Source organism: Geotrypetes seraphini, chromosome 3, assembly GCF_902459505.1.
Source record: "Geotrypetes seraphini chromosome 3, aGeoSer1.1, whole genome shotgun sequence".
Classification (NCBI taxonomy): domain Eukaryota; kingdom Metazoa; phylum Chordata; class Amphibia; order Gymnophiona; family Dermophiidae; genus Geotrypetes; species Geotrypetes seraphini.
Window position 1 is genome coordinate 186269919 of NC_047086.1, and position 27265 is coordinate 186297183.

Sequence of the window (27265 nt, forward strand, 5' to 3'; positions counted from 1 at the left end):
GTCTAGGTATATACATATAAATATAAATCAAATTTACAGTATATACATATAAATTCAAAATCAAATTTAAAAAAAAGGATAAAAGCTAATTGTAGAGGGACAAACAGATACTGACAGATGACTAGCTAAGAAGATTTTTACTCTCCCTATTTTGTTTTCAGGTGGATTATACTTTATCTGTCCAATTGATATTTTTCTAGTGCAAAAGATATTCCATTCCTGAATTTGTGGGTAGTAAATCCCTTCTTAGGAGAATTCTAGTAGGGAGTTTCATTAGCATTCTTTTGCTTCGCCTCCCATCCTTCTGGTCTGTTCTCCAATTCCTCAGTTGTCTTTCTACAAGCGAGATGGAAGGAGCTGGTCTTTTTTGCATGTGTTTATTTTTCAATTATATTCAATTTTCTGGACCGTTTGTGAGACTTTTTGGTGCTGCAGAAGATCCCATTCTTGGAACAGCTCTGGCTGTGGGAAAGCACAGACTCTGATGTCCAGGGTCTGCTTCCAAGGAGCAGATGGTTTTGCAGTGCTCCCACTTGGACAGCCTGCACTACCAGTTCAGGGGTCCAGAGACCATTTCCTTGGGAGCAAGGCTCGCCCCCAGGTTCATCTGCAGTGGGCTTGAGGCTGAATGGCTCTGTGGAAGTTTTTCCAGGATCGGGGCCAACTGCTTTCCTCTCCATTTGCAAGTGTGTGATCTGTGGAGGTTGAGGTCTCCAGCCGATTTGTTGGGCCCGAGAGGTAGAAGACACAAGCTTGGATTCCAGGCTTGTTGAGGCAAAGATTCTCCCTGTAAGCTGTTTGCAGCTTCCACACTTGCAGCTCACAGCATTGCACAGTGAGTAACAGACTGATAGCTGGGAAAACAAAATCGGGGTGGGGTGTCTTTAAAATTTATTTTTGGGGGGTTCTGGGGCTAGAGTTAGGTTCCTCCACCTCTAAAATCCTAAAACTACAGATTTTTATTCCCCAGTGTAGCTCCCTAAGCTATTTTTGGTGCTAAAACCACTGCTGTGGTAACCATCTTGAATTTTCTGATTTTAAAATAAAAGCCTCTGCCTCAAAACACCTCGATTTTGCTTAAAAAATGTGTGATGGACTGCTTGAGTTTGTGGTAGATGGCCGTCTGAGGATCATCCATGTTCTATGTGCCACGTGACATATGAAGGGGGGGGGGGCAGGAGCTGGCTTTGCCTCTCTGGCTCTTCGGGGTTGTTAGTACCCAGTTGGTCTGAGGGCCCAGCAAAAAGTCCAGATTTGAACCAAGGAGCAGCACAAGTTCATCCCCAGTGAAGCACAGCCATGACGCAACTCCAGAAAGGAGTTTGTAAGCATACACAGGGGCTGTCCGGATGGCCTGGTCAGGTGTTTCTCTCTGAATTCATCAATATGATGTTTAAAGCTTACATCAGTGTTCTTCAACCTTTTTATACCTATGGACTGGCAGAAATAAAATAATTATTTCGTGGATCGGCAAATTATTAAGACTGAAATTTGTTTTAAAAAAACTATCGCCACCCCGTCCCTGCGAGCTCAGTCTCACAAATCATCTGATCCCATCCACACAAGCCTCAAATAGTTATGATTTTATATTGAACATATTTTATTAAAGTATAAAAAGAAACAATATTCTGTACAATTGTCATTTTATAAATACAAATAATACAGGGCAAAGATCAACAAAACCCCTGTCTCCCCTCCCCTTCACATATATCCATTCTATCAAGAAAACTGAATAAGCCAAATTATTACAGAATGCTACACAAATTTCATGTAACAGAATACCACAGTCACACATGGCAGGAATGGTGTTAGGGGAGTGGAACTAGGGCAACTGGTCCCTGGCCAGAGAGAGCCCTAAGCCAGCTGGAAGCTAAAGAAGCACTGCCTGGGCTTTGCACTCCCCAGTTATGTCTAACATCAGCTCTAGCAAGATATATATTTCAAATCTGATATATTCTAATCACAAGATAGAAATAAAATTATTTTTTTCTACCTTTTGTCATCTCTGGTTTCTGCTTTCATTGTCTTTTCACTCTCTTCCATCCAGCATCTGCCCTCTGTCTCTTCAGTCCAGCATCTGCCCCTTCCATTCGCTGTCTGTCTTTCCCTGCCATCTCTCCTCTTGCCCCTCCCCCCCAATTTGGTCTGGCATCCATCATCTTCCTTCTGTTCCCCTCATGGTCTGGCATCTCTCTCCTTCCCTCCCCTCTGTGGTTTTTAGCATTTCTCTCTTCTCATTTCCTCCACTCAGATCTGATATCGTTCTCTCCTCTCTCTTCCCTTTCCTTTTCTTCTCTGGTCTTCCTTCTCTATTTTCTGCCTCCATCTAAATTAAATTCTTTCTTACTATTTAGTCTTGTTTCCCTCTTTTCACTGTGTCTATCCACAGCTTGTTACCCCTTTCCCTCACCTCTCCATTATCTTACTAACTCTATTTTCTTCCCCCTTTATTTATCTCCTCCTTCCATCCAGTATGTGTTCTTTCCCCATTTCCATTCAGCATCTGCTCTCCCCTCTCAACTGACATTCATCTGCCTTCTGCTCTCTCTCACTTCTTCTCACTTCCATCATCTGCCCCTTCTCTCTCTCCCCACACCACTTCCATCATCTGCCCCCTTCCCCTCACCTTTGTGGGTCACTTTCTTTCCCCTGAGGGTGTCTCAAGTGAGAGGGGGAGCTTTGGCTGAGCAGAACCGCTTGCAAGGAACAGAAGAACTTAACTTGACGTCGATGCCAGGGCTGTCGCCGTTTGAAGAAAAAAAAAAGTGGAAAAAAGGGACCTGCAAAGGTGAGAGGAAGGGAGACCTTCAGGACAGCTGCTCTTTGCCCTCCTTCAGCGGCCCAAGAGTCTTTAGGCTAGCGGCAGCTCTGTGTGCTTTTAACTTCGGCACAGAGCTGCCCCTAAGCAGTAGTTTAGCTGCGGTTTCATGAGGCAGCCTCGGGGCCTTTGCTAGGCCGGCCCGCTTCGATGATGCGATGTGGGCCGGCCTAGCAAAGGCCCCGAGGCTGCCTCATGAAACCACGGCTAAACTAATGCTTAGGGGCAGCTCTGTGCCGAAGTTAAAAGCACACAGAGCTGCCGCTGCTGGTCTGGAGGTGCGGAGACAAAGGCAGGAAGCATATGCGGCAGGAGTCCCGATACAGCAACGGCAACAGGAAGTTGCAAGTCGGCTGACGCCGGCACCTTTCGTTACGACGGGGACCCGAATCTTTTGCGGACCGGCAAGATTTTTTTGCGGATCAGTGGTTGAAGAACAGTGGCTTACATGATTAACAAGGGCCTTATGGAGCCCTCAGGGATTATGGCCCTTCTGGTGCAATTCCCCAGCAACAGTGCCATGTGCAAGACGGGGAAGTTCAGTCTGAGGCAAATGGGGATGAAACGGGCTCTATTTCAATGCCTTTACTCTTCCTGTCAAAGTCCTCTGTAGCAGGAGATGCTGCCTCATCTCTAGTGGGGCTGGATCCGGACTCAGTGGAGGCCCCTGATCTCTGATAGAACCCGAATGTGCGCAGACTGTTCAAGCCTTCAGCATTTTTGAAGGTGATCACAGAATCCCTCCAGGAATTAAACATATAGACTGCAAAGTTCTCTTCTACATTGTGCTCGCTTATGAGCAGCACAAAGGCACAGACCTCCTGTTTTCCCTCTAATCAAGACTAGACAATGACATAGGGACAAATTTTTCCCTGTTCTGTCCCCGTGAGTTTGGTCGCTGTCCTTGTCCCTGCCCAATTTCTGTAAGTTCTGCCTTAACCATGCAAGCCTCAAACACTTATGATTTTAAAGTATTTGAGTCTTGTGCAGATGAGGGCAGAGCTTGCAGGAATGGGGCAGACAGGAAAAGAACTTGACGGGATGGGAAAATGAGTTCCTGCAGGGATGGGGAAAAATTTGTCCCTGTGTCATTCTCTAATCAAGACATTACCAAAATGCTAATGGATCATTGATCTAAGCCATGGCAAAGCTCTATCTGATGGATGTGGAATTTAACCAGCTTTTTGTTCTTCCAAACGTGGTTTCACTGGTGGTGTAGGTTATAAAGCTTACCTCTCCTCTCAGTGAAGGTGACATGGTAAACTCCTGGTGGAATTTTGCATGACTGTGCAATGCAGAATTTGTGCAGAATTGCATAGTTGTGCAGAATTCTCCCTTTCTGTACATAATCTTCTACCTCCTCAATGGTGTCGCTTGAACAGGTCACGGCATCAGCATCCTCTGCTGCGGAGAGACTTCAGGTTAATGGCAGGCAGCACATAGAAATCGATGCTGCGAGGCATTGAAGAGAAAGAGAGAGCATCCTGAGATGGGGAAGGAATGATGCTGCAAAAGGGGGGAGGAAAGTTGCTGCATAAGGGGGAAGGCGAAGGAAAGATGGTGCACAAGGGATTGGAAGGAAAAGAAGGAAAGATGGTGCACAGGGGACTGGGAGGGAAGATGCACATGGGGGGAGAGTGGAGAAAGGAAGAATTGGACATTGGGTGGAGGAGAGGAAGGGAGAGATGCAACAGATGTAGAAAGGGGTGAGAAAAAGAAATCCTATATATGATGGAGGGCAAGGATACATGCATGGAGAAGGGAGAGAAAGAAATGTTGGACAAAGGGTGGAGGGGAGTGAGAGATGGTGCATGGGGAGAGAGAAAGAAATGTTGCACATGATATTGGAGGAGGGAGAGGGAGGGATGCTGCATGGATGGGAATAGAGAGGTTTGACCTAGGGCACAAGTTAGGAAGAGAGAGAGAGAGAGATGGACAGTGGAAAAGAAACAGAAATTTTGGGTATGGTAGTGGAAGGGAGGGAGAGAATGCTGCATGGGGAGAGGGATGCAAGGGAGGGAGAGAGAGATGTTGAACTTGGGGTGGATGAGAGGGAGGTAGAGAGACACAGGAGATGGAGAGAGATGGATCCAGGAGCAGAAGGGATTGATGGAGAGATGCCTGGCAATGGGAGTGAGAGTAGGAGAAATGTTGGACCATGGGGGAGAGTGAAGCAGAGAAGAGAGAAAGGACAGGCAGATGTCAGGTTACCAGGGTAGGGAGGGAAGGAAGAGGGAGCAGATGCTGGAATATAAGAGTGGAGGAAGAAAACTCCTGAGAATGGTAGAACCATGAGGGAGAGGCCAGGAGGGTGATGAAGGGATGGTAAGGAAACATGAGAGGACAGTTATTATAGAGGGTAGAAATATTAACATGGGGAGCATGTTGAAGTTGAAAGGGAATGGAGCACTGAGGAGATAAGATGGGGATTGGGAGAGAAGACGAAAATTTGATAGGTGGCTGAAAAGTGAAAAAGAGGAGAAGGGGGTAAGAAAGGCAGAAAAGAGCTAAACAGGAATGATCAATATGTCAGAGGTAGGTGTAGAAAGAGAATAGATGGGAGAGAGGAGAAAAGACAAATGGATAGCAACTGCTTGGAGAATTAGCAGATGATAGGAAAGCAGAAAAGAGAAAATGGAAGCAACATGATGGAAAAATAAAACGTCCAGACAAGGTATTAAAAAACCATTTTATTTTGAATGTTTTAAATGGAATATGTTTAATAATTGTTTAAATTTTTACAAATAAACTTATAGAATTTTTATTTTATTTTATTTTTTTGCACAGAATTCTGCCAGGAGTTATGGTACTAAAGATGCCCAGGACTGTGGGCTGGATTTTGTTCTTAAGAAGCTATTTGAGGCCAAGGCCTTAGGATTGAAAGCAGCTACAGTGGCATCTTTTGTCGCTCAGGCTTGCCACTCCAAGTTGCCACAATCCAAAGACTATTGTCAGGAGGGATCTCAAGTTTCAAGTTTATTTGATTATTTGATTAAACGCCTATCAAAAATACTAAGCGTTGTACAATAATAATTAAAACATTGACAAAAGTACACAATAATAATTAAAACATTGACAAAAGTACATAGAGACTAACATCTTAACATACTTCGTGTTTTTTTGGTTTTTTTTTTTTTGTTAATCTATAAGGACACAATAGGAAAAAAGTTTTTAATGTCTGAAGTGGATTATGTAGCTGATGCTCTATATGACCTTTAAGAGTCAAGCAAAATGTCTGCTTATTCCATTTCCTCCCACAGAATGCTATGGATAAGACAGTGGGTGGGGGATTCCTCTTCTAAGGCGACCTTGAGTAAATTACCATTTAAAGGACATTTACTCTTTGGGAAAGGTCTGGATGATCTTATGGTCAGCATGCAGGATCACAAGCCGAAGATTTTACCAGACAGCAGACCTCAAGCCCCTAGAGCAGTGTCCTGTAAAATTTTGATGCTGTGGAATACTTAAACTTGGGGCCATGGCTGGAGGGCATCTGGAAATAATAACAGTTTATAAACCGCAGGACCGGTTCTATGCGGTTTACAATGATTTTTAAAAAATGCTACAAATTGAGTAGAACTAACATAGTTAGAGATTAGTACTAACAGTTTTAGAGATCAGTTGTGGGAGAGATTGTGCAGATCAGCTACCTAAGTACTTCAAGAACAGATATGTTTTTAGGTATTTCCTATATTCCCCATGCATGCATAAGTAATTTTTCTAGATCTTTGCCCCATAATGCTGCTTGATAAAAGAAAAGATGTTGATGATGTCTTTTAAATTTACATCCTCTAACCGGTGGAGAGACAAACTTCAGATGTGAGCTTCTCTTATGTCTATTGGTTGAGAAAGAGAAGCGGTCAGTTATATTTTTAGGGGCTAAACCAAATAGTACCTTAAAGCAAAAACATTCAAACTTAAACTTCGCACGTGCTTCCATTGGCAACCAGTGCAGGAGTCGGTAGGAAGGGGTTATGTGATCGGACTTCTTCAACCCAAAAATCAGCCTGACCGCCGCATTTTGTACCAGTTGTAATCTTTGCATGTTCTTCTGGGAAATTGCCAGATGGGCGATATTACAGTAATCAAAATGGCTCAGTATAAGGGATTGTACCAGAATTTTGAATGATGAAGCATCAAAGTATGCTCTAATTGACCGAAGCTTCCAGAGAGTAAAAAAACCCTTTCTAACCAAGGAGTTCACTTGGTCTTTCATGGTTAGGCCTTGGTCCAGTATTACCCCCAGTACCTTCATTGTAGGTTGGATAGGGTAACTGAGTTTATTGATGCATAGTGATGGTTTAGTGATAAGTGGGTGTGACGAGGCTACAAAGAATTTTGTTTTTTCTGAATTAAACCAGTCTAAATTCAGACATACATTATTCCATCAAGTTTAGTACTTCTGTTGCCATAGGGGTAGCTTCAGAGAGAGATGCGCGGACGATGACATAATGATGTCAAGTGCATGTATGATGTCATCATGTTGACATCCATGTATGTGAGGGGGCCCTAAGCATGCTATTACTACACCAGTGGGGGGTGCTGGAGGAGAAGTGCAGAAAGGAGGAGAATGTAAGCAGTCAGCTGGCACCGGCACCTCTCGCTAGCATCTCCTGGCACACCCGGAATCTCACTGTGGCACACAGTTTGCTATACACTGCCCTAGAGGGTCAAGTCGTGGTGGTTTTCGGGCTTCCAGATGATATTACCAGTTTTTGGGAGGGCCTGTGGGCCAGAGATCTTTTCAAAACTCCAGACAAAGATTTGGGGGTTGGGGGGCAGGCACCTCCAATCTTCAGAATCCCGCACCACCTCAACTCCCAAGAAGCAGTTATACCTCTAAGCCAACAGCCGAGCCTCCACACATCGAATGGAAGTTATCAGCCTATTGGGGAGTGTGATTGGAGATCTCTACAGATCGCTGGATGCTGGATATTATATGGAAGGGGTACAGGCTTGAGTTCTTTTGTCCCCTCCCGGACATTTTTCTAGATGCTCCGGCTGGGAGGCTGGGAAAGAGCAGCCAAAATTAGCAATAGTGCAAAGGTTGCTGGATCTGGAAGCAATAGGTCCATACCAGAGGAAGACACGGGCTCTGGCAGATACTTAATATACTTTGTAGTGTCTGAGAGAGGCTCAGAGGCTGATTCTAGACCTCAAAGCAGTGAATGTGGCCTTCAAGATGCCATGTTTCCGAAGGGAGATAGTAAGATCAGTGATTTTATCAGTAGAGCTGGGGGAATTTCTCTCCTTCCTGGATTTGACAGAGGACTATCTACACATTACCATTTTTCCAGAGCACGGGAAGTTTTCGCGATTTCATGTGCTAGAGCAGTGCTTCCAGTTCTCGGCCTTGCCCTTCAAGTTGGCCATGGCATCACAGACCTTCACCAAGGTAATGTGGTGGTTGCAGCACACTTGCACAGAGCGAGCATGCAAGTTCATCCGTATCTAGACGATTGGCTGCTCTGATGGCCTGGCATTATTTGCAGACACTGGGATAAAAGGGGACATGTGTGTGTGTGTAACTCATGCACAACATCTGTGCCTTAAAAAGGAAAAAAATTGTCTTCCTGCCCCGAACAGCTCTGTGGAGGAAGTCTGCTTCGGGGCTTCCCCTACTGGCTCTGCGCATGTGTGAAAGTTGCTTTTCCTGTGTGAAAAATCTCTTTTCCAAAGACTGGTGTGATGGGATTGCATGCAAAACTATTTTACATGTAAAGCCGGCTGAACATCGATCGCTGTTTTAAAATCAGACAATTGGGCCACAGTGACCCACACAGTCTTTATGGCTATTTTTACTGCATCCAGGTCTTAGTCCAAGTTTACCTGTATCTTGTTATACTGTGTTTTGAGACCATTAATAAAAAATAGGATTATAGGTGCCAAAAATGCAGTTAGAATGAGAAAGGAAACCTCCTAGTGGTGACTTGTCAGCAGGTGCGATAGTATCCTGGACTGGCCTTTAGCTACATGACTAGGTCCACATCCCTTCCAGAACACTCTGTACTTTTAGCATCAGGTATGGAAAATGAATGCAAGGCAGAAAAATGTTATTCTCCTTAAAGCACAGGGTGAAAAAGCAGCCTAAAAATAAATTTGTAGTTCTCGGAAGGCTCATTTCTACTGGTCACCTTCTTGCTCCTCTGATGGATCCATCTGTCCCTGGGGAAGTGCCCCAAAATTCTGCAGAATTCTTGCCCAAACTCGGATCTGGGAGAGGAATATAAATCAGAAAGGCAGGTTTACAGGCTCACAGGGAGCAGAAAGCTCTCCTGCAGTCACACCCAAGTGGGTGATAAAATCCTCAAATCTGATCCAGGGAGCAATTTCCTGGGACCCAAGGCTCAGTCGCTGCAGGAAAAGTAATTTAGCCATGAAATGGGTCTATGGTTAATTATCAGTGCAGTGGAATTTCAATGCAGCCAATCCATCTTGTGGTGCACAGGAGAGGGATTTATATGGGCCAGTTATTTCATTCCACTCCTGAATCTGCATTTTTATGGTGCTGCCGCTGGGGGACTGGTTGTTGCACAGTGCCGGCCGAAGCAAATGGCTCAGTGTCTTCCCCATCTGCACACTGCAGGCTGACCTACACAGCACTCTTTAACTCTTGCATGTTGCTGTGGTCTTGTTCATGTTTTTAACCCCTCCATTTTACAGTACCCTAGCAGCAGCACCATAAAAATGCAAATTCAGGAGTGGAATGAAATAACAGGCCCATATAAATCCCTCTCCTGTGCGCCACAAGATGGATTGGCTGCATTGAAATTCCACTGCACTGATAATTAACCATAGGCCCATTTCACGGCTAAATTACTTTTCCTGCAGCGGCTGAGCCTTGGGTTCCAGGAAATTGCTCCTTGGATCAGAGCTGAGGATTTTTATCATCCACTTGGGTGTGACTTGGGGAGATCTTTCTGCTCCTTGAGAGCCTATAAACCTGCCCTTCTGGTATTTTCAGATTTAACTTCCTAATCTATAAAGAGAATCATCTACAGGGCCAGCATAAGAGTATCTGAGACCATATTTACTTATTGTTATTTATTTAAAATATTTCTCTATCAAAAATCAAGTTTCTAAGTGGTTTATATTACACATAAACATCATAATTAAATATAAAAATAGCAAACTCACAAAGCAGTACAACACAGAAACAAATTATATACATATCACATTACTAACACAATGCATAAAACAAGTATAACATACTACAATATTAAAACAAATATTAATGCAATACTGTATAATCAATATACAGTAGCAGTGCTACCTAAATCCCAACTTTTAAATACTTCATAAATATTCTACCAGCGGTGATCAGCATTTTTTTTTACCACTTATGCAGTTGGCTAGTACTTAACCACCTAAGTGAAACCAGACAAAATTAGGACTGAGTTTTATTATTATTATTAACTAGGATTTAAAACAGAGTTTTATGTGGCTCAATTTGTCTGGTTAACTTAGCGGCTAAGTGCCAAATATTAACACTCAACCATATAAGTGCCAGCTCTGCCCCAGACTACCCACAAAATAGTTGGCCATGGTTAAAGCAGTTAGTGCTGATATTTTGTGGCATTACTGTATTTTTCGCTCCATAAGACGCATTTTATTTCCCCAAAAAAGTGAGTGTAAATAAGGGTGCGTTTTATGAAGCGAATATACCCCCCCAGGGCGGTACCTTTAAATTGTGGAGGTCGGTGGACAGCTGTCTGCTGCATGTCGGGGCCCACGGTGCACAAGCGTGCTAATGCCTGGGCCCGCGACACTTCCTAATTGTGCCGGTTGCTGGTGCTTCACTGGACAGCTGCCTGCCTTTTACCGGCATGTCGGGGCCAGCGGCGCACAAGCGCGCTGCAATCTGATAAACATTCCTGACCTCCTCCCATTTTACCAGCAAGAAATTGTGCATATTTTTCCACATCCCGGTCATAGCATTCAACAGCTCCTTCATATCCATCAATTAAATATCTAACTGTAGTGAATAATTCTTGTGTCCAACACGTTCCCTATAGTATCGATTTCTTTCATTCTCACACAAACTAAGATATTCCGTAACACGTAGTCTAAAACTATCATAATCATCAATATCTTTCATCCTATGCCAAAAACGCTCTGCTCTTCTTACCTCATGTCCACATACAGACTTCTTTGCACAATTGCCCCTTTCTTTTGCAAAGCCACTCTTCCCAATATCTTGCTAAGGTCTTCTTTTACTCCCCACAACCTGTCCAGTCTATTCAGCAAGTGTCCCCCTCACATGCCTCACTGGCCTCCTAAAATACCTCGCCAGGAATCCAGATCAGCTTTGCAGGTATCAGTGACAGATGTCCTTTATAGTCCTTGTGTCATCATTCAGATGTGCATGCTCCCAGCACATGCATGAATACTCATCTCATCAGTCCTAGATATAATTTCGGGCCCTGGCTTCCCTCCTCCCAGTTTGCACAAATGTGCACTCGTGAATGCACATATTTCTTGCTACTCATTCCACTGCTTCGGCGCTAAAAGCTAGCTTCATTCCTATTATGGCAGGGAGTACTTCTGTACATACAGAAGGCATACACAAATGCAGAGGCTTCTAACATGGCCCATTTCAGACTGTGGCCTTTCCTGCCTCCTTCCTTCAGAAACAGTTTAGAGGTGCCATTGCCTAAAACCCATGTTGAGACACTGACTCTGCCATCACTGCCACCATAGCCCCAATTTCAGGACCCAGCCCCCACCAACCATATTGCAGCAACAGACCACTGCTATTCACATGTCCTGGCTAGTGCTGCCCGATTCACCGATTCAAATCAATTCATTTCTCCCCCCCCCCCCCCTAATTGGATTCACTAACCAACAACCTCCCTTCGGTAACCAACCCCCCTCCCCTTTTCGGTGAAATCTGACATACCTCTGGGCAGTGGAGTAGCGAGGGTAGGAGGTACCTGGAGCGGTGGCGGCCCGCCAGTTTAGTGCCACTAGCATGTAACTCAAAGCCAACTATGTTGGGGGCATTCTGGGAGCAGAGTCAGCACTTGGTCACTTAAGGGCTGATACTCAGTCTTTAAACAGCCACGTCTAGTGCATAAATGGGACAACATAAAATTCTGTCCTATTTTTATGCAGTAACCTGTGGCCACTTAAATGCTGAATATCAACTTAAGTGGCTATGTCACAGCCAGCTTAAAATAATCAGATATGTAAAACTGGAGCCTGCACAGGTTCCAGCTTTGAATATCTAGGAATAATGCCATCAGTGGTGAGAACATAAGAATAGCCTTACTGGGTCAGACCAGTGGTCCATCAACCCCAGTAGCCTGTTCTTACGGTGGTCAATCCAGGTCACTAGTACCTGGCCAAAACCCAAGGACTAGCAACATTGCATGCTACCGATCCAGGGCAAGCAGAGGCTTCCCCCATGTCTTAGTAACAGACTATGAACTTTTCCTCCAGAAACTTGTCCAAACCTTTCTTAAAATAGCTACTCTATTCGCTCTTACCAGAACCTCTGGCAATATGTTCCAGAGCTTAACTATTCTCTGAGTGAAAAAAAATTTCCTCCTATTGATTTTAAAAGTATTTCCCTGTAACTTCATTGAGTGTCCCCTAGTCTTTGTAATTTCTGACAGAGTGAAAAATCGATCCACTTGTACCTGTTCTACTCCACTCAGGATTTTGTAGACTTCAGTCATATCTCCCGTCAGCCGTCTCTTTTCCAAGCTGAAGAGCCCTAACCTTTTTAGCCTTTCCTCACATGAGAGGAGTTCCATCCCCTTTATCATCTTGGTTGCTCTTCTTTGAGCAAAACACATATTGCCTGACAGCTGAATATTGACCCCAAAGTGAATAAATTGCAAAACATATCAAAAGGTTCAAATGGATTAGTAAATCTTGGTCCCCTCTGACTACTGCTCTTTAATTCCTCCAACTCATACATCTTTCACCTCTTTACACGCTGGACAGTTGTAAAATTCCCTTACTCCTTTGTCTGTGCATTTAATTTCCTTTAAGTTGGTCGGTAGCCTCTCTCTTTTCTCTGTCTTTCATAGTGATTCTTTAGCTTTTGGGCATGGGTTAAGTCCAGTTCTTTACGCCCTTCACTCTTTCTTGATGAACAAATAGATCTCCTGTGCTCCAAAAGACATTTCTGTCCACTCTCTCACTCCTTTGTATGTCTGTTCCCCAGTGCAAAACTGCTTCCAGCCTTTCGATCCCCCTTCCCCCAAAAGAACCGTATCTTGGCAGAGGATCAGTGCTCTTTAAAGATCTATTCTTTGTCTTTGGTGGTACTCTGTGCCTCAGAGAACAGCCGTGGATCAGACAGCCAGCCCTTAATTAGTTCATTCCTTTTGGAAACAAGCCTTGCTCCTTTCAGGGAATCAGAAAGACAACCTATGTTTTCTCTAAGCAGAACATGCGAGCAAATGCTCATACATTTTATATGGTTGTTACATAGTCACTCACGTAAATACTGACCCAACCCAATTTTCAAACAAAATTAAATTATAAAAAATGAATTAAACTAAATCAGTTGCCATAGGTGTGATTTTTTTTTCTTTTTGGGAGGGCTACATACAGAAATGCATTGCTAATACTGTTGGTTTTTAGAACTTGTCGCTCACATGAAAAAGATATGCATGCACTTCTTAGAGAGATCACTGCTGGCAACCCCTGTGTTTTTCTCCTTCTCTGTTGTGCCCTTGAGCAGGGAACCAAAGCTTCTGTGGACATCTTCTGTAGTTCCCCATACTCCTTTCTCTTGACCTCTCTGGAAGAGGATGACAATGCTCCTCTCTGAATTAAGAGTTTTATGTTTGCTTTGCGCCTTTTTGTAGCAGAGGCCCAGAATACTAGGGTTACCAGATTTGGTAAGTGAAAAAAGGAGGACACCTGACCCCGCCCCCCAGCCCATTCCATACCTCTGGCCCAACCACAGTACCCTGCCCCACCCCTATATTCCCCTAGTTTTGCCTGTAAATTGCCTCACCCCCCCCCCCCCCCCGGGGCACAGTCTTTTTTGCTAGCCCACCACCTGGGCCACCCTGGAGTTGGGGATGGCTTTTTGAGTCTCCCCTGTCCCCACGTACCTCCTCCAGCATTGCTATTTCAAAACTTTGGGCAGCCAGCAGCATTAGCAAGTGATCCTGCTGCTGCTGCTGTCGGCCTGCATTGGAAGCTTTCACCCTGCGGCACTTTCTTTTCCCATGTAGAGAGAAGGCTTCCGGGGTAGGCCGATGGCAGCATGATCACTCGCTAACGCTGACGGCTGCCCGAAGTTTTGAAACTGCAGCGCCAGAGGAGGTACATGGGAACGGGAGACTCACAAGCGCCATCCCTGGATCTGAGGTGGGGGCTGGACTGGAGAGAGTGAGTCCAAAACCCAGACAAACTTCCTCCAGGAAACTGTCCAGACACCCAGACAGTTCTCTAAAAAGAGGACATGTCTGGTTAAATCCGGACATCTGGTAACCTTACCGAATGCTCTTTGTGCAGCTGCATAGGAAAGCACATTTTGGCAGCCTGACTCTGCTGTACAGACATGCGAGGTGTTTCCCATTCCTCTGCTGCAAGCTGACTCTGTTCTACTGAAGGTCCATACCAAAGCTTATGAGTCAATGAAATGATTAAAAATTAATTAATTGTCCCCGAGAGAATGCTTATGCTGCACTAAGATGTACGAAAAATAACTCTCAATGAATCTTGCAATAATTGCTTGGACTCCAGAAACGAGAGTTTATGATGGGAGAAGGGGTAAAGCTGTGGCCTTGGAATACAGTTGCATGTTGACACTGACCTAGCTCACTTGGAATTCCCTGTACAGAATTTACTCACTGCAGCAGGAGTATTCTAACCACAGTCCCAAATCTTCTCTACTACCGATCATCTGTAACCTTACACAGCTTACATCACTTTCCTCTGCCTCCATTTATTTTGGTGATGACAATGACAACATCTTTCCTTCTTACTGTTGATCGTTTTTTTGTGCTGCTGGGCCCCCCATTTCAGGGCTGGCTGTATGTTAAGGCAAAGCATTACATTCTAAGCTCACTGGAGTGCTGTTTATAGAGGAAATGCAATATATAAATCCAAGTGACTCATCCCCCTCCCTGAGCTTCTAGTCTGATCCTGCCTCTAGACATGCTGGGGCCTGGGAAGAAATTAGAGATGTAGCCTGTAGTAGTGTGTGTGAGGGTAGACCCAAAACCTTGATAAACATAACCACAAAGTAAGTTAAAAGTGAAGCAAAACAATGTATTAATGTACAAGGAAGGCATCACCTATTCATAGATAAGGAGAAATGCAAAAATAATACAGTCCTTGAATTCAGCATTAATTGACCAGCTTGGCTCTGGTCAGGTTTCCAGAGGCAAAAGGTCTGTCTTTCAAAAACACAATACTGTACTACACACTAGCCTGTCTCTGAGTTAATGTTTCTGTGGGGTTCCAAGATAAACTTGGCCTACCTGTAGTTCACATTTATAGGATGGAGACATATGCTATGGGGCTTATCTTTTCCCCTCTGAGCCTGATCTGACTGTGTCCTGAGTTCTTATTAAAGAGCTGCATGGGAATTGCGGGAATCTTGCACAACTTGCAGGAATACTGCAGGGATGGAAGAAATTGCCATGGGATTCCTAAAGGAGTCTATTCAAAATATCTGGTGACTCCAGAAGGAGGCTTGGAATACACTGAGAGAGGAAACTGGAGCACCAAAATGAAGCTTAGAACTTATAGAAAGAGGCAGTTGGGGTGTCAGATTGAGGCTTGGAATGCCTCATTGGTTGAACAGTGAATACCATCCCAAAAATACAAAAGGCTGGGGGTGGGGAGTGGGAGGAAATAGAGGGCTGTGAGCAAATAAATAATAGTGTCAACTCGTGTTCAGATAGAGGAGATTAATTACATGAATATTTATGAATCAATTATATACCCCAGGAGGATTTCAATGCAATTTACAAGTTCAGAAGAGACTGGTCATATCCAGGGTTTACAGTTGTACATTAAGGGTCAATACATAGTGATATAGGAAGAGACTTGCCTTAGCCAGGGTTTATAGTTTTACATTAGGAATTGAAACATAGACTCTGGGAGGAAGAGATGGACAGCTGAGCAGTGAGCTCCATTTGAAGAGCTATAAGCTTGAAGTTCTATGTTCTCACTTCCTTTAATCTTTTGATGCTGAAGACAAAGTAGTATTCCCTACTATTAATGGTGACTCGTAAACGATTTGAAAAGTTTAAATATACAGCAGCAACGGAGGTCAATACTCGAAGACAAGTGGAGAAATTGAGGGGTGAAAGAGATAAGATAGCGCCACATATATCCAACTCAGAGATAGAATCTGAGAATACAAGTCAAGTTGGCGAGGACGAAATAACAAAGAGAGATCTTTCTCGTTGGTTTAAGGATCTTAAAGCAGAAATGCAGGAAGTACGAACGGATGTGCAAACCGCCCTTTCAGAACTTCATAAGGATCTTGGAGACCTGGGTGGACACGTAGAGACGGTGGAATCCAGAATGAATGGAATGGAGGTCCAATATCAGGCTTTGTGGTCGGCAGAGCAACAAGCTCGCTTGGATCGTAGGATGATTTTAGATGCTATTGAAGATCTTGAAAACAGATCCAGATGACATAACTTAAGTTTTAAAGGGATCCCATAGTTGGAACAATATAAGGATTGTGAATCAGTTGTGACGCAGGTCTGAACTGCCTTGATTCAATTAGATGGTCAACCAACAGAAGACAATATTGGGGCCTAGAAAAGATTCTTCCCCAAGAGATATAATTGCCTGTTTTTTGGATTTCCGGATTAAAGAAATGGTTTTGCAAAAGGCCCGGACTATATGAGATTTTACTTGGGAAAACTGCAAAATATATATTTTTCAGGATTTGGCTAGAGCAACGTTGTTGAAATGGAAGGAGATGGCGGGGGTAACCCGTTATCTACAGAATGCCAATTTGTGATATAGATGGGTTTTCCCGTTTGGAATATCGATAACAGTTGCAGGCTGCACGAAACAAGCATGAATATGTACTGAAGCATGGAAGACTCTAGAAGACTTAGGGCTCCTTTTACTAAACTGTGCTAGCGGTTTTAGCGTGCGCTACACGCTAACGCCTCCAAAGAGCTGGCATTAGTATTTTCCACAGAGCCCTTAAGTTGTAAGGATTTGCCTAAGGAAGCGATATGGACCTCCATATCTTCTACAACTACTCAGAATTCTGATGTGACATGACGTAAAGTAGGGGATGCCAAGGCCCAGCATCAGAATAGAAAGGATGAGTTTGCCACATGAATGTGACTTTATTACTTCATTTTATTATTAATCTTCTTTTGATGAGTTGTTATGGGGGTTTGAAAGGTTTTTTTTGTGGAATGTGGGGAGTGAATCTGACTGATGATCGAAAGGGGTGAGAGTTTGTGTGAATGGCTTGTCTGCTCTCTTGATGGGGTTTATCTTCCTCTAGGGGAGCCTTCTGGCTGCAAGGGGGGTAAGTCAGCCAGTGGGGGAGGAGGATGGAAGGGTGGGTAGGCAGAGGGTAGGACAAGGAATTGATCATGTTTTTTCTAGTAAAAGCCGATTGGCGATAACATCAGCTATGTTATTGGGTTCTTGGAATGTTAATGGTCTTTAATGGTAAGGGTAAGCATTAATGAGATAAAGCATTTACAGTGGGATATAGTTTTATTGCAAGAGACCCATTTAAATTTTAGGGAATCCCATCTGCTGCAGTCTAAATATTTTTTGGACTTGGGGCTTCATGGCCAGAAGGAAAGGGACTGGTTGAAGATATTGCTATTCTTATTCATTCATCTTGTCCCTTTGTACTGGAAGACATTTATAAAGATCAACAGGGGTGATGTCTTGCAATTAAAGGGAAATTAAAAGGTCAGCAGGTAACTGTTATTAATATCTATACTTCAAATAAACACCAAAGTACATTTTTAAAATCTTTTCTTGAACCTGCCTCTCTTCCCACTTTGAATTTTAGAATTCAAATAAGAATACATGAAAAACCCACTGGTTTATGTTTCCATCAGTAAAAGCAAGCCGTTATAAGAGATTTTTAGGAAAAACTTTTGCATTCCAGGCTAGTGCAATGAATTCATTCTGGAACGCTCTTATTCCCCAAGCTCAGACTTTCTATTTATTCAGAAAAATTCTTAAAACTTACTTGTTTGATAAATATATGACTTAATTGCCACTTTTGTATTTTCTGAGAAATATTTGATTTGCTTATGTATGTAATTCACTGTTTGTACAGCCCTTTCTTGTTGTAAACTGCCTTGAACTAATGGTTTGGCGGTACATAAGAATAAAAATTATTATTATTATTATTATATAAAGGCCAAATGGCCCATCTAGTCTGCCTATCCACAGTAACCATTATCTCTTTCTCTCTCCGAGAGATCCCACGTGCCTATCCAGGCCCTTTTGAATTCAGACACAGTCTCTGTCTCCACCACCTCTTCTGGGAGACTGTCCCATGCATCTACCACCCTGTCTATGAAAAAGTGTTTCCTTAAATGACTCCAGAGCTTATCTCTTCTTTGAGGGAGTAAACAGGTGGATAGACAAGGGCGACCCGGTCGACATTGTATATCTGGATTTTCAGAAGGTGTTCGACAAGATTCCACATGGAAAATTGCGAGCCATGGAATCGAGGGTGAAATACTCACGTGGATTAAAAATTGGCTGGAGCATAGGAAACAGAGAGTGGGGGTAAATGGACAATACTCAGACTGGAAGAGTGTCACCAGCGGGGTGCCGCAGGGCTCGGTGCTTGGACCCGTGCTCTTCAACATCTTTATAAATGATCTGGACATTGGTACGACAAGTGAGGTGATTAAGTTTGTGGACGATACGAAGTTATTCAGAGTAGTGAAGACACAGGGGGATTGCAAAGATCTACAAAGTGACATAATGAAGCTCGAGAAATGGGCAGCGACATGGCAAATGAGGTTCAACGTGGATAAGTGCAAAGTGATGCATGTCGGTAACAAAAATCTCATGCACAAATACAGGATGTCCTGGGCGGTACTTGGAGAGACCTCCCAGGAAAGAGACTTGGGAGTTCTGATCGACAAGTCGATGAAGCTGTCTTCACAATGTGCTGTGGCGGCAAAAAGGGCGAACAGAATGCTAGGGATGATAAAGAAGGGGATCACGAACAGATCGGAGAAGGTTATCATGCCGCTATACCGGGCCATGGTGCGCCCTCACCTGGAGTACTGTGTCCAGCACTGGTAGCCGTACATGAAGAAAGACATGGTACTATTCGAAAGGTTCCAGAGAAGAGCGACTAAAATGGTTAAGGGGCTGGAAGAGTTGCTATACAGTGAGAGATTGGAGAAAAAGGACCTCTTCTCCCTTGAAAAGAGGAGACTGAGAGGAGACATGATCGAAACATTCAAAATACTGAAGGGAATAGATTTAGTAGATAAAGACAGACTGTTCACCATCTCCAAGGTAGGGAGAATGAGAGGGCACTTTCTAAAGTTGACAGGGGATAGATTCCGTACAAAAGTGAGAAAGTTCTTCTTCACCCAGAGAGTGGTGGAGAGCTGGAACACTCTTCCGGAGTCTGTTGTAGGGGAAAACACCCTCCAGGGTTTCAAGACTAAGCTGGACAAGTTCCTGCTAAACTGGGACGTACACAGGTGAGGCTGGACTCATTTTAGAGCACTGGTCTTTGACCCAGTGGCCGCCGCGTGAGCGGACTGCTAGGCACGATGGACCACTGGTCTGACCCAGCAGTGGCAATTCTTATGTTCTTATGTACCTCTTAACTTCATCCTATGCCGTCTCATTGCAGAGTTTCTTTTCAAATGAAAGAGACTCGACTCATGCACATTTACATTACGTAGGTATTTAAATGTCTCTATCCTATCTCTCCTCTCCCACCTTTCCTCCAAAGTATATAGATTGAGATCTTTAAGTCTGTCCCCATACACCTTATGATGAAGACCACATACCATTTAAGTAGCCTTCCTCTGGACCGACTTCATCCTTATAGAAACAAAGAAGCTGTTAAGGCAGGGGTAGGCAATTCCGGTCCTCGAGAGCCGGAGCCAGGTCAGGTTTTCAGGATATCCACAATGAATACATATGAGATGGATTTGCATGCACTGCCTACTTGAGATGCAAATTATCTCATGCATATTTATTGTGGATATCCTGAAAACCTGACCTGGCTCCAGCTCTCAAGGACCGGAATTGCCTACCCCTGTGTTAAGGTATTAGGGGGAGTTGTGTGGATTTGAACCCATGACCTTTGGAAGATAGAAGTAGTGCTTTTAACCACAGAGCTACAGGTACTGGTTAATAGTCTTGAATTAGTAGAGTTTGGCGTCTACATCATCCCTTATGTCGAGACTATACATTTTATTCACACACAAAACAGATGTATATTTGAATTGACCAATTATGGTGCTTGAAACAATTTTAGGGCTCATGTAAAGATACTTTTATAGCCCCCATACAAATATCTGATCATCCCCCTATTTGGATATCAATGGAGCTTCATAATATTCTACCACCGATTCGTTTATGGAGGTTAAATGATTTCATTCTAGGGGATCAGATTATATGTGATGATCTTAAAGATGTCCTAGTAAGATATTTAGAGGATAATGATAATGGGGAAGTTTCTGATAGTTGTCTTTGGGATGCTTTAAAAATTGTATTGAAGGGACATCTTATTAAATGGAGAGCTAGGAAGAAACGTGAAAGATTATGCTGATTTGATTTTGATAGAACAGCTTTTGAATTTAGAAATACATAAACAATGTCCCTCAAACTCTATCTGGCAACAATTGAGACAAGTTCGAGCAGAATTAAATGCCTTACAATTGGTTCGGTTAGATTATCAAAGATCAAGGGCTAGGCAGCGTTTGTTTGAATATAGTATTAAGTCAGAAGCTATACTAGCAAGGTATTTAAAGGGAAAAGGATGGCATAGGTTATTTAAAAAAAATCAAAGGACCTAAGGACGAGTTGTTTTTTGAAGATGAGAAGATTCTGAATGTCTTTCAGTCTTTTTATAAGAATTTATATAATGAATCTGAATTTAGGGGAGGCAGGGACAGATAACAACATATTTAGATCGGGTTCAATTGCCTAAGCTTTCAAAGGAAGATTGTGCTAAATTAAATCTTCCTATAACGACAAAGGAAATTATGAAAGCTATTAAAACTTTGCGATTAGATAGTTTTCCTGGTCTTGATGGGTTTTCTCCCTGTTTCTATAAATTAGTTGGCAATATGGTTTGTCCATTACTAGTATGGGTGGGTAATGGGATTGTTGGTGGGGAATTCCCTGCCCCTAGTAAGAGGGAACAGAATGTTGGGCATTATCAAAAAAGGTATCACTACCAGAACCAAGGAAGTTATCCTCCCGCTGTACAGGGCAATGGTGCGACCGCATCTGGAATACTGCGTCCAGTACTGGTCGCCGTACCTAAAGAAAGATATGGCGATACTCGAGAGGGTCCAGAGAAGAGTGACAAAAATGATAAAGGGCATGGAAAACCTCTCGTATGCTGAGAGGCTGGAGAAGTTGGGGCTCTTTTCCCTGGAAAAGAGGAGACTTAGAGGGGATATGATAGAAACTTATAAGATCATGAAGGGTATAGTGAAGGTAGAGAGAGACAGATTCTTCAGACTGGCGGGGGCAACAAGAACTAGAGGACACTCAAAAAAATTGAAGGGAGATAGGTTTAGAACAAATGCTAGGAAGTTCTTCTTCACCCAGAGGGTGGTGGACACCTGGAATGCGCTTCCAGAGGGGGTGGTTGAGCAGAGTACGGTTTTGGGTTTCAACAAGGGATTGGACGAATTCCTGAAGGGTAAGGGAATCCAGGGGTACAATTAGAGGGTTACTATACAAGACAAAATGCTCTTGAGTAATAGATCACTACAAGTCATTGACCTGGGGGGCCGCCGCGGGAGCGGACTGCTGGGCATGATGGACCTATGGTCTGACTCGGCAGAGGCCATGCTTATGTGCTTATGGAAGCAGGGATTACCGTGCTATTGAAACCTGGGAAAGACCCTGCTTCATGCTCTTTGTATCGTCCTATTTCCCTTTTGAATATAGATGTAATGCTTATAGCTAAAGTGCTAGTGGACGGACTTTCTAAAGTTCTCCCCTACTTGGTACATGTAGATCAATCTGGTTTTGTTTTAAAATGCCAGGTCTGGAATAATATTTCTAGGATGTTAGGGGGGGCTCGCAAAACAAATGTGCCTTTTCTGCTTTTATCAATTGACGTGGAGAAGGCATTGATAGGGTCCGTTGGGTGCTACAGAAAGTAGAAGTAGGGATAGGGCTCTATACCTGGATCCGTAGACTGTATGAAACCCCAGTGCCTCTTCTGTTTGCTTTATCAATAGAACCTTTTGCTCAGTGTATTCAAAATAATTCAGATATACAAAGATTTCAATTTGGCTCTTTACATCATAAATTGGCAATTTTTGCCGATGATATTCTATTTTATGTTCAACAGCCCCAGCGGATCCTGCCAGAGATTGTGTCAGAATTACAACTTTAGGGAAGTGTAGCAGGGTTTAAAATTAATTATAATAAATCAGAGATTTTAGGAATTACAACCTCTCCTTCTGAAGAAGAGCTCCGTAAAATTTTTTCATTTAAATGGGCCCCTATTCAAATAATATATTTAGGAGTTCAAATTACTAGAGATCCCTCTAAATTGTATTCTAGCAATTATGAAGTTTTATGGAGTAATATTAGACAAGACTTAAATAAATGGCGCTCCTTAAGGTTGTCTTGGTGGGGAAAGATTGCAGTACTTAAAATGAATGTATTACCTTGTATGCTTTTCCTTTTTCAAGCTTATAGGAATTAGGTGTTAGGGATTCTTAGTAACTGTCCTAGACATCTTTGACTGTGTGCCTTATATCTGAATAACTTTGCTGAATAAACTATTGCTTTTTACTTAGCTCTAATGGTCCAAATGTATTTCTTATCACTAGATAAGACTGGGACTGATTACAAAAGGCACACTTGAGTCTCTCCAGTGAGAATTATCTCGATTTGTTTGGGGTTTAGGATCTCCAAGATTACCTAGATCAGTGGTTCTCAACCCTGTCCTGGAAGACCACCAGGCCAATCGGGTTTTCAGGATCACTCTAATGAATATGCATGGGGCAGATTTGCATGCCTGTCACTTCCATTATATGCAAATCTCTCTCATGCATATTCATTAGGGCTAGCCTGAAAACCCGATTGGCCTGGTGGTCCTCCAGGACAGGATTGGGAACCACTGACCTAGATCACTACTATGGCAGGGTCCGGAATGGGGGGAAGGGGAATGCCTAATATATCTTGGTATTATTGGGCAGCCCAAATTAGGCAAATTTTTGATTGGGAATTTTTTCCTAATAAACCAGGAGTATTATTACAACAAGCTAGTTTTCTAGCTTTTCCCCTGCACCATTTAATCTGGGCTTCTCATTTGTGGATATTGATACATAAGGGATGCTTCCAGAACCCATATGTTTCCCATTTATTAGGACTTTGGTATAAAGTACGACAATCTTGTGGTGGAAACAGGGGAATATTTTCCTCTTCAGCTATCATATTTGAACCTGCTTTCCAAGCGGGTAGAGTGGGAGGAGTTTTTATTAGGTGGTAACAACAGGGTTTAATAAGATTTAGACAATTTATAGAAAATGGAGAGATGATTCCCTTTGTGGAATTACAAGAATTCTATCAATTACCCCCTGGGGATGTCTTCCCATATTTACAGGTTAAACACTTTTTACAGTCATTGGTGGTTGACAACTAACCAGATTGAATTTGGAAAACTTATGTATGAGGCTCCAAATATTGCAGAAGCCCATTTCTGTGTTGTATAAATTTTTTAATAACAGCAAATTTACTAAACATAAGTTCATGACTCTTTGAGAGCCTGACATGCGGTTGAAGTTAACTAAATCGGAATGGAAAAGAATATTTATAGAGGTATCTAAATCATCCACATGTGTTTTAATTAAAGAAAACATAAAGTTCTTACCCGTTGGTATTACACTCCTGACCAAATATGTGCTATGTTTCCACAAATCGCAACTGATGTTTGTTGACGATGCCGATGCCAGGGCACAGCTAATACGTATACTATCCCTAATGGTGTTTCGGTTCTCAAACCTTCGTCGGGGGATTTCTCAGTACACACGTCTGAAATAAAATGATATACAACAACATTTAGGCGTATCTCACGACGTAACTGTAACCTTCTTGCTCCCCCCCTCCCGCAGTTACCTAGCCATACCCCTTCCCACAAAGATCCTTAGCAGGAGGGATACCCACTCACTCAGGCCTCTGCCTCTGCTATTAAGGGAACTTTTCATCACATATGGTGGTCTTGTGATCTTATACAATGTTTTTTGTCCTCTGTTATTCAATATATGGTGAAAGGCCTAGGCTTCTCTATACAATTAGATTCAAAGACATGTTTATTAGGCCTCTGTAATAATAAGGGATATCAGTAGCAAAGACAATTAAAATGTCTTTGCTTTGCTGCAGCTAAATGTGTCATAGCGTTGAAATGGAAACAATCAGTAGGCCACACTATACAGGATTGGCGAGTAAAATTAATATCATTGAAGACATTGAAACAATTGACAGATAAACATAATGGGTGCTTTGATCCTTCTAATGACCTATGTGTGCGGTAGAGAATGACACGTTGGCTGTTACCTGTGGCTATCTGCTGATAGCTGCGGGTAACCCGCCGAAACGGTGGTGGTTGGGGGAAGTGCTCACTGTAGGTACGGGGACAAGGCCATCCACCGCCCCATGGAGTGGTGAATGGCCTTGTCTCTGCAGTTAAGGGAGGGAAAGCACATGGTCACTGATCACGCGTGGCCCCCTCCCGCATCTATCTCCCTTCCTCCCCTTACCTTCGTGGCGCATTTTACGTTCTAAGTCAGTGGTTCTTAAACCTGCACTGGGGGACCCCCAGCCAATTGGGGTTTCAAGATATCCTTAATGAATATGTAGGAGGCAGATTTGCATATAGTAGAGGTGGCAGGAATGCAAATCTGCCTCCTACATATTCATTAAGGATATCTTGAAACCCCAATTGGCTGGGGGTCCCCCAGTGCAGGTTTAAGAACCACTGACTTAGACTAAGTGCTGTTATTTATATACCTATTCTGAACACTTTGGAATATCACTGTTCCCTTCACATAGAGCAATGGATGGCAGCCAATAAGCCGACTTTAAACTTGAAGAAAACAGGTGTTATGGAAAGAAAACCTATATGACCATCTCCTCCTTTGGGCTTCTTTGTTGCTGACGTTGTTCCATACCTTTCTTCTGTAGTTTGTAACTTGGGTGTTAACCTAGAAAGCTTTTCACATTTAGGGAGGAGATTAGTAGAGTTATTCCATCTGTTCTTTTAAGCTGTAGCTTCTGTGGTAATTGTGCCATGTTCTGATGCTTGATGACTATCACTCTGTTTTGTGTGAAACAGATTATTATAATTCCATTTATTATGGTTTGCTAGCTTGTCGACTTAAGAACATAAGAACAAAAGAAATGCCTCTGCTGGGTCAGACCAGAGGTCCATCCTGCCCAGCAGCTCGCTCATGTGGTGGCTCACCAGGTCTAAGACCTATATAGTTAACCCTCTGTCTATACCCTCCTATCCGCTTTTCCTTCAGAAAATTGTCCAATCCCTTCTTGAACTCCAATACCGTACCTTGTCCTATCATACCCTCTGGAAGCGCATTCCAGGTGTCCATCACCTGTTGGGTGAAGAAGAACTTCCTAGCGTTGGTTCTAAATCTGTCCCCTTTTAGTTTTGCCGAATGCCCTCTCATTCTTTCAGATTTTGAAAGTTTGAAGAATCTGTCCCTCTCCACTTTCTCTATGCCCTTCATGATCTTGTAAGTCTCTATCATATTCCCTCTAAGTCTCCGCTTCTCCAGGGAAAAGAGCCCCAGTTTCTCCAGTCTTTCAGCATATGAAAGGCTTTCCATACCTTTTATCAAACGTGTCGCTCTCTTCTGGACCCTCTCGAGTATCATCATATCCTTCTTTAGGTACAGCGACCAATATTGGACGCAGTACTCCAGATGCGGGCTGTGGCTGGGCCCCTCCCCGAATACATGGGAAAACCAGGCTTGGACCACAGGTAAGATTTTTGTTGCGCCTTTTATGTAGTTGGTTGAAAGAAAAACCTGGATACGGATTTTGGGAATAAAACTCCACCAGGTTTAATGATGCAAAGCAGAAAAAACCCCAGAAACTTCCAAACTGAGGTATTAGACCACTCTGCGATCCCCTTGTGCAATTTCATGTACTGAAGTCCAGGACACACTGGGGCTTTGGTTCAGGAACCGGACAGTCCTTATTAACAAAAAGACTTAATAAAAAAAACCCTCAGGTTTCTTCAGTTCATTTACTGTCCCTTATTCCTGGTATCACAGCTGAGCACAGCCAATGTCAGCTATTTTATTCCTCACACATCTCTTCCATCAGAGTAGGAACAAAACTAATATCTCTTCTTTTCCTATTTGCCTCTGTGTTATGCCGTCCTTTAAAAGGATGTCCACAGCCTTGCCTGACAGGCTGTGCGGGGCAAGCCTCCTTTTTCTTAAGGTCTTCAGACCCTCCCGATTATGCCCCTATCTTCTCTCATCTCCAGCTCTCATGGAATCTTGACAAAAAGTTGTTTCAGAAACGTTTTTCCTTAATTAAGCAGTTCTGCCTCAGCCTTGCTCATAGCTCTTCTCTGGTTCAAGTTTACAGAAAAATAACTGGACTGTTTCTCGACAGGACGGAACCCTCATACACTGTTCCCTCCCAAGTCCATGTCCTCCTCAAAAATACTTTCTTCCGGGTCACTACACATTTCCCCTTCAGTGTTTGGGGAACCTGGGCTTTCCCTCCATACATTCTTTTCAGGCTTTACCTCCCATCCCCCTCTCTGTGTGCCTGCCAGCCCTAATGAAACGTTTTCATTAGGGTAAACTCCCAGCCCTTCCCTCCAAGGCTTAATAGGCAAGTCATTATACCTCCCGGGAGTTAAACTTCCTCTTCTTATGGGCTGGCCTTCTGCAAACCTTCTTTGCTGGGGAGTAGGAGCAGGGTGGAAGCTACAATCTCTCTGTGTTGCTGGGCTCTCCCAATCAGAGCCAGCTGAGCTCCCCTGATTCCCTTGCCGGTTTCCTATTTGAGGCTTCTAAGCCTGCAAACTATGGTGGCTGACTCCACCCCTTCCTAAGTGGGTTTCAGGTTTCTCCCTAGCTCTAGGAAAGGAGTAATAGGGGAGATTTTCCGTTTGCAGTGCCCTCCCTGCCTGACTTCTGGGCTGTGACACAACCTGTCTTTTTTCCTTTCTTTCTGGCTGTGTCAGACTACGGCTGTCAGCAGGGTGTTTTTGCTTTATCTTAGTGCCTGCAGGTTTGAGAACTTCACTCTGGGCTG

The 27265-nt window shown here is 43.3% G+C and overlaps 1 long non-coding RNA gene across 1 annotated transcript; it reads right to left on the reverse strand.

The window, feature by feature from the left end:
• Positions 1-26989, reverse strand: LOC117357654. Its single transcript, XR_004538846.1, has 3 exons — positions 26854-26989; positions 23847-24007; positions 1-1437 (listed from the first exon to the last, which is right to left on the reverse strand). It is a non-coding gene; the product is annotated as an uncharacterized LOC117357654 (long non-coding RNA).
• Positions 26990-27265: the final 276 nt, after the last annotated feature.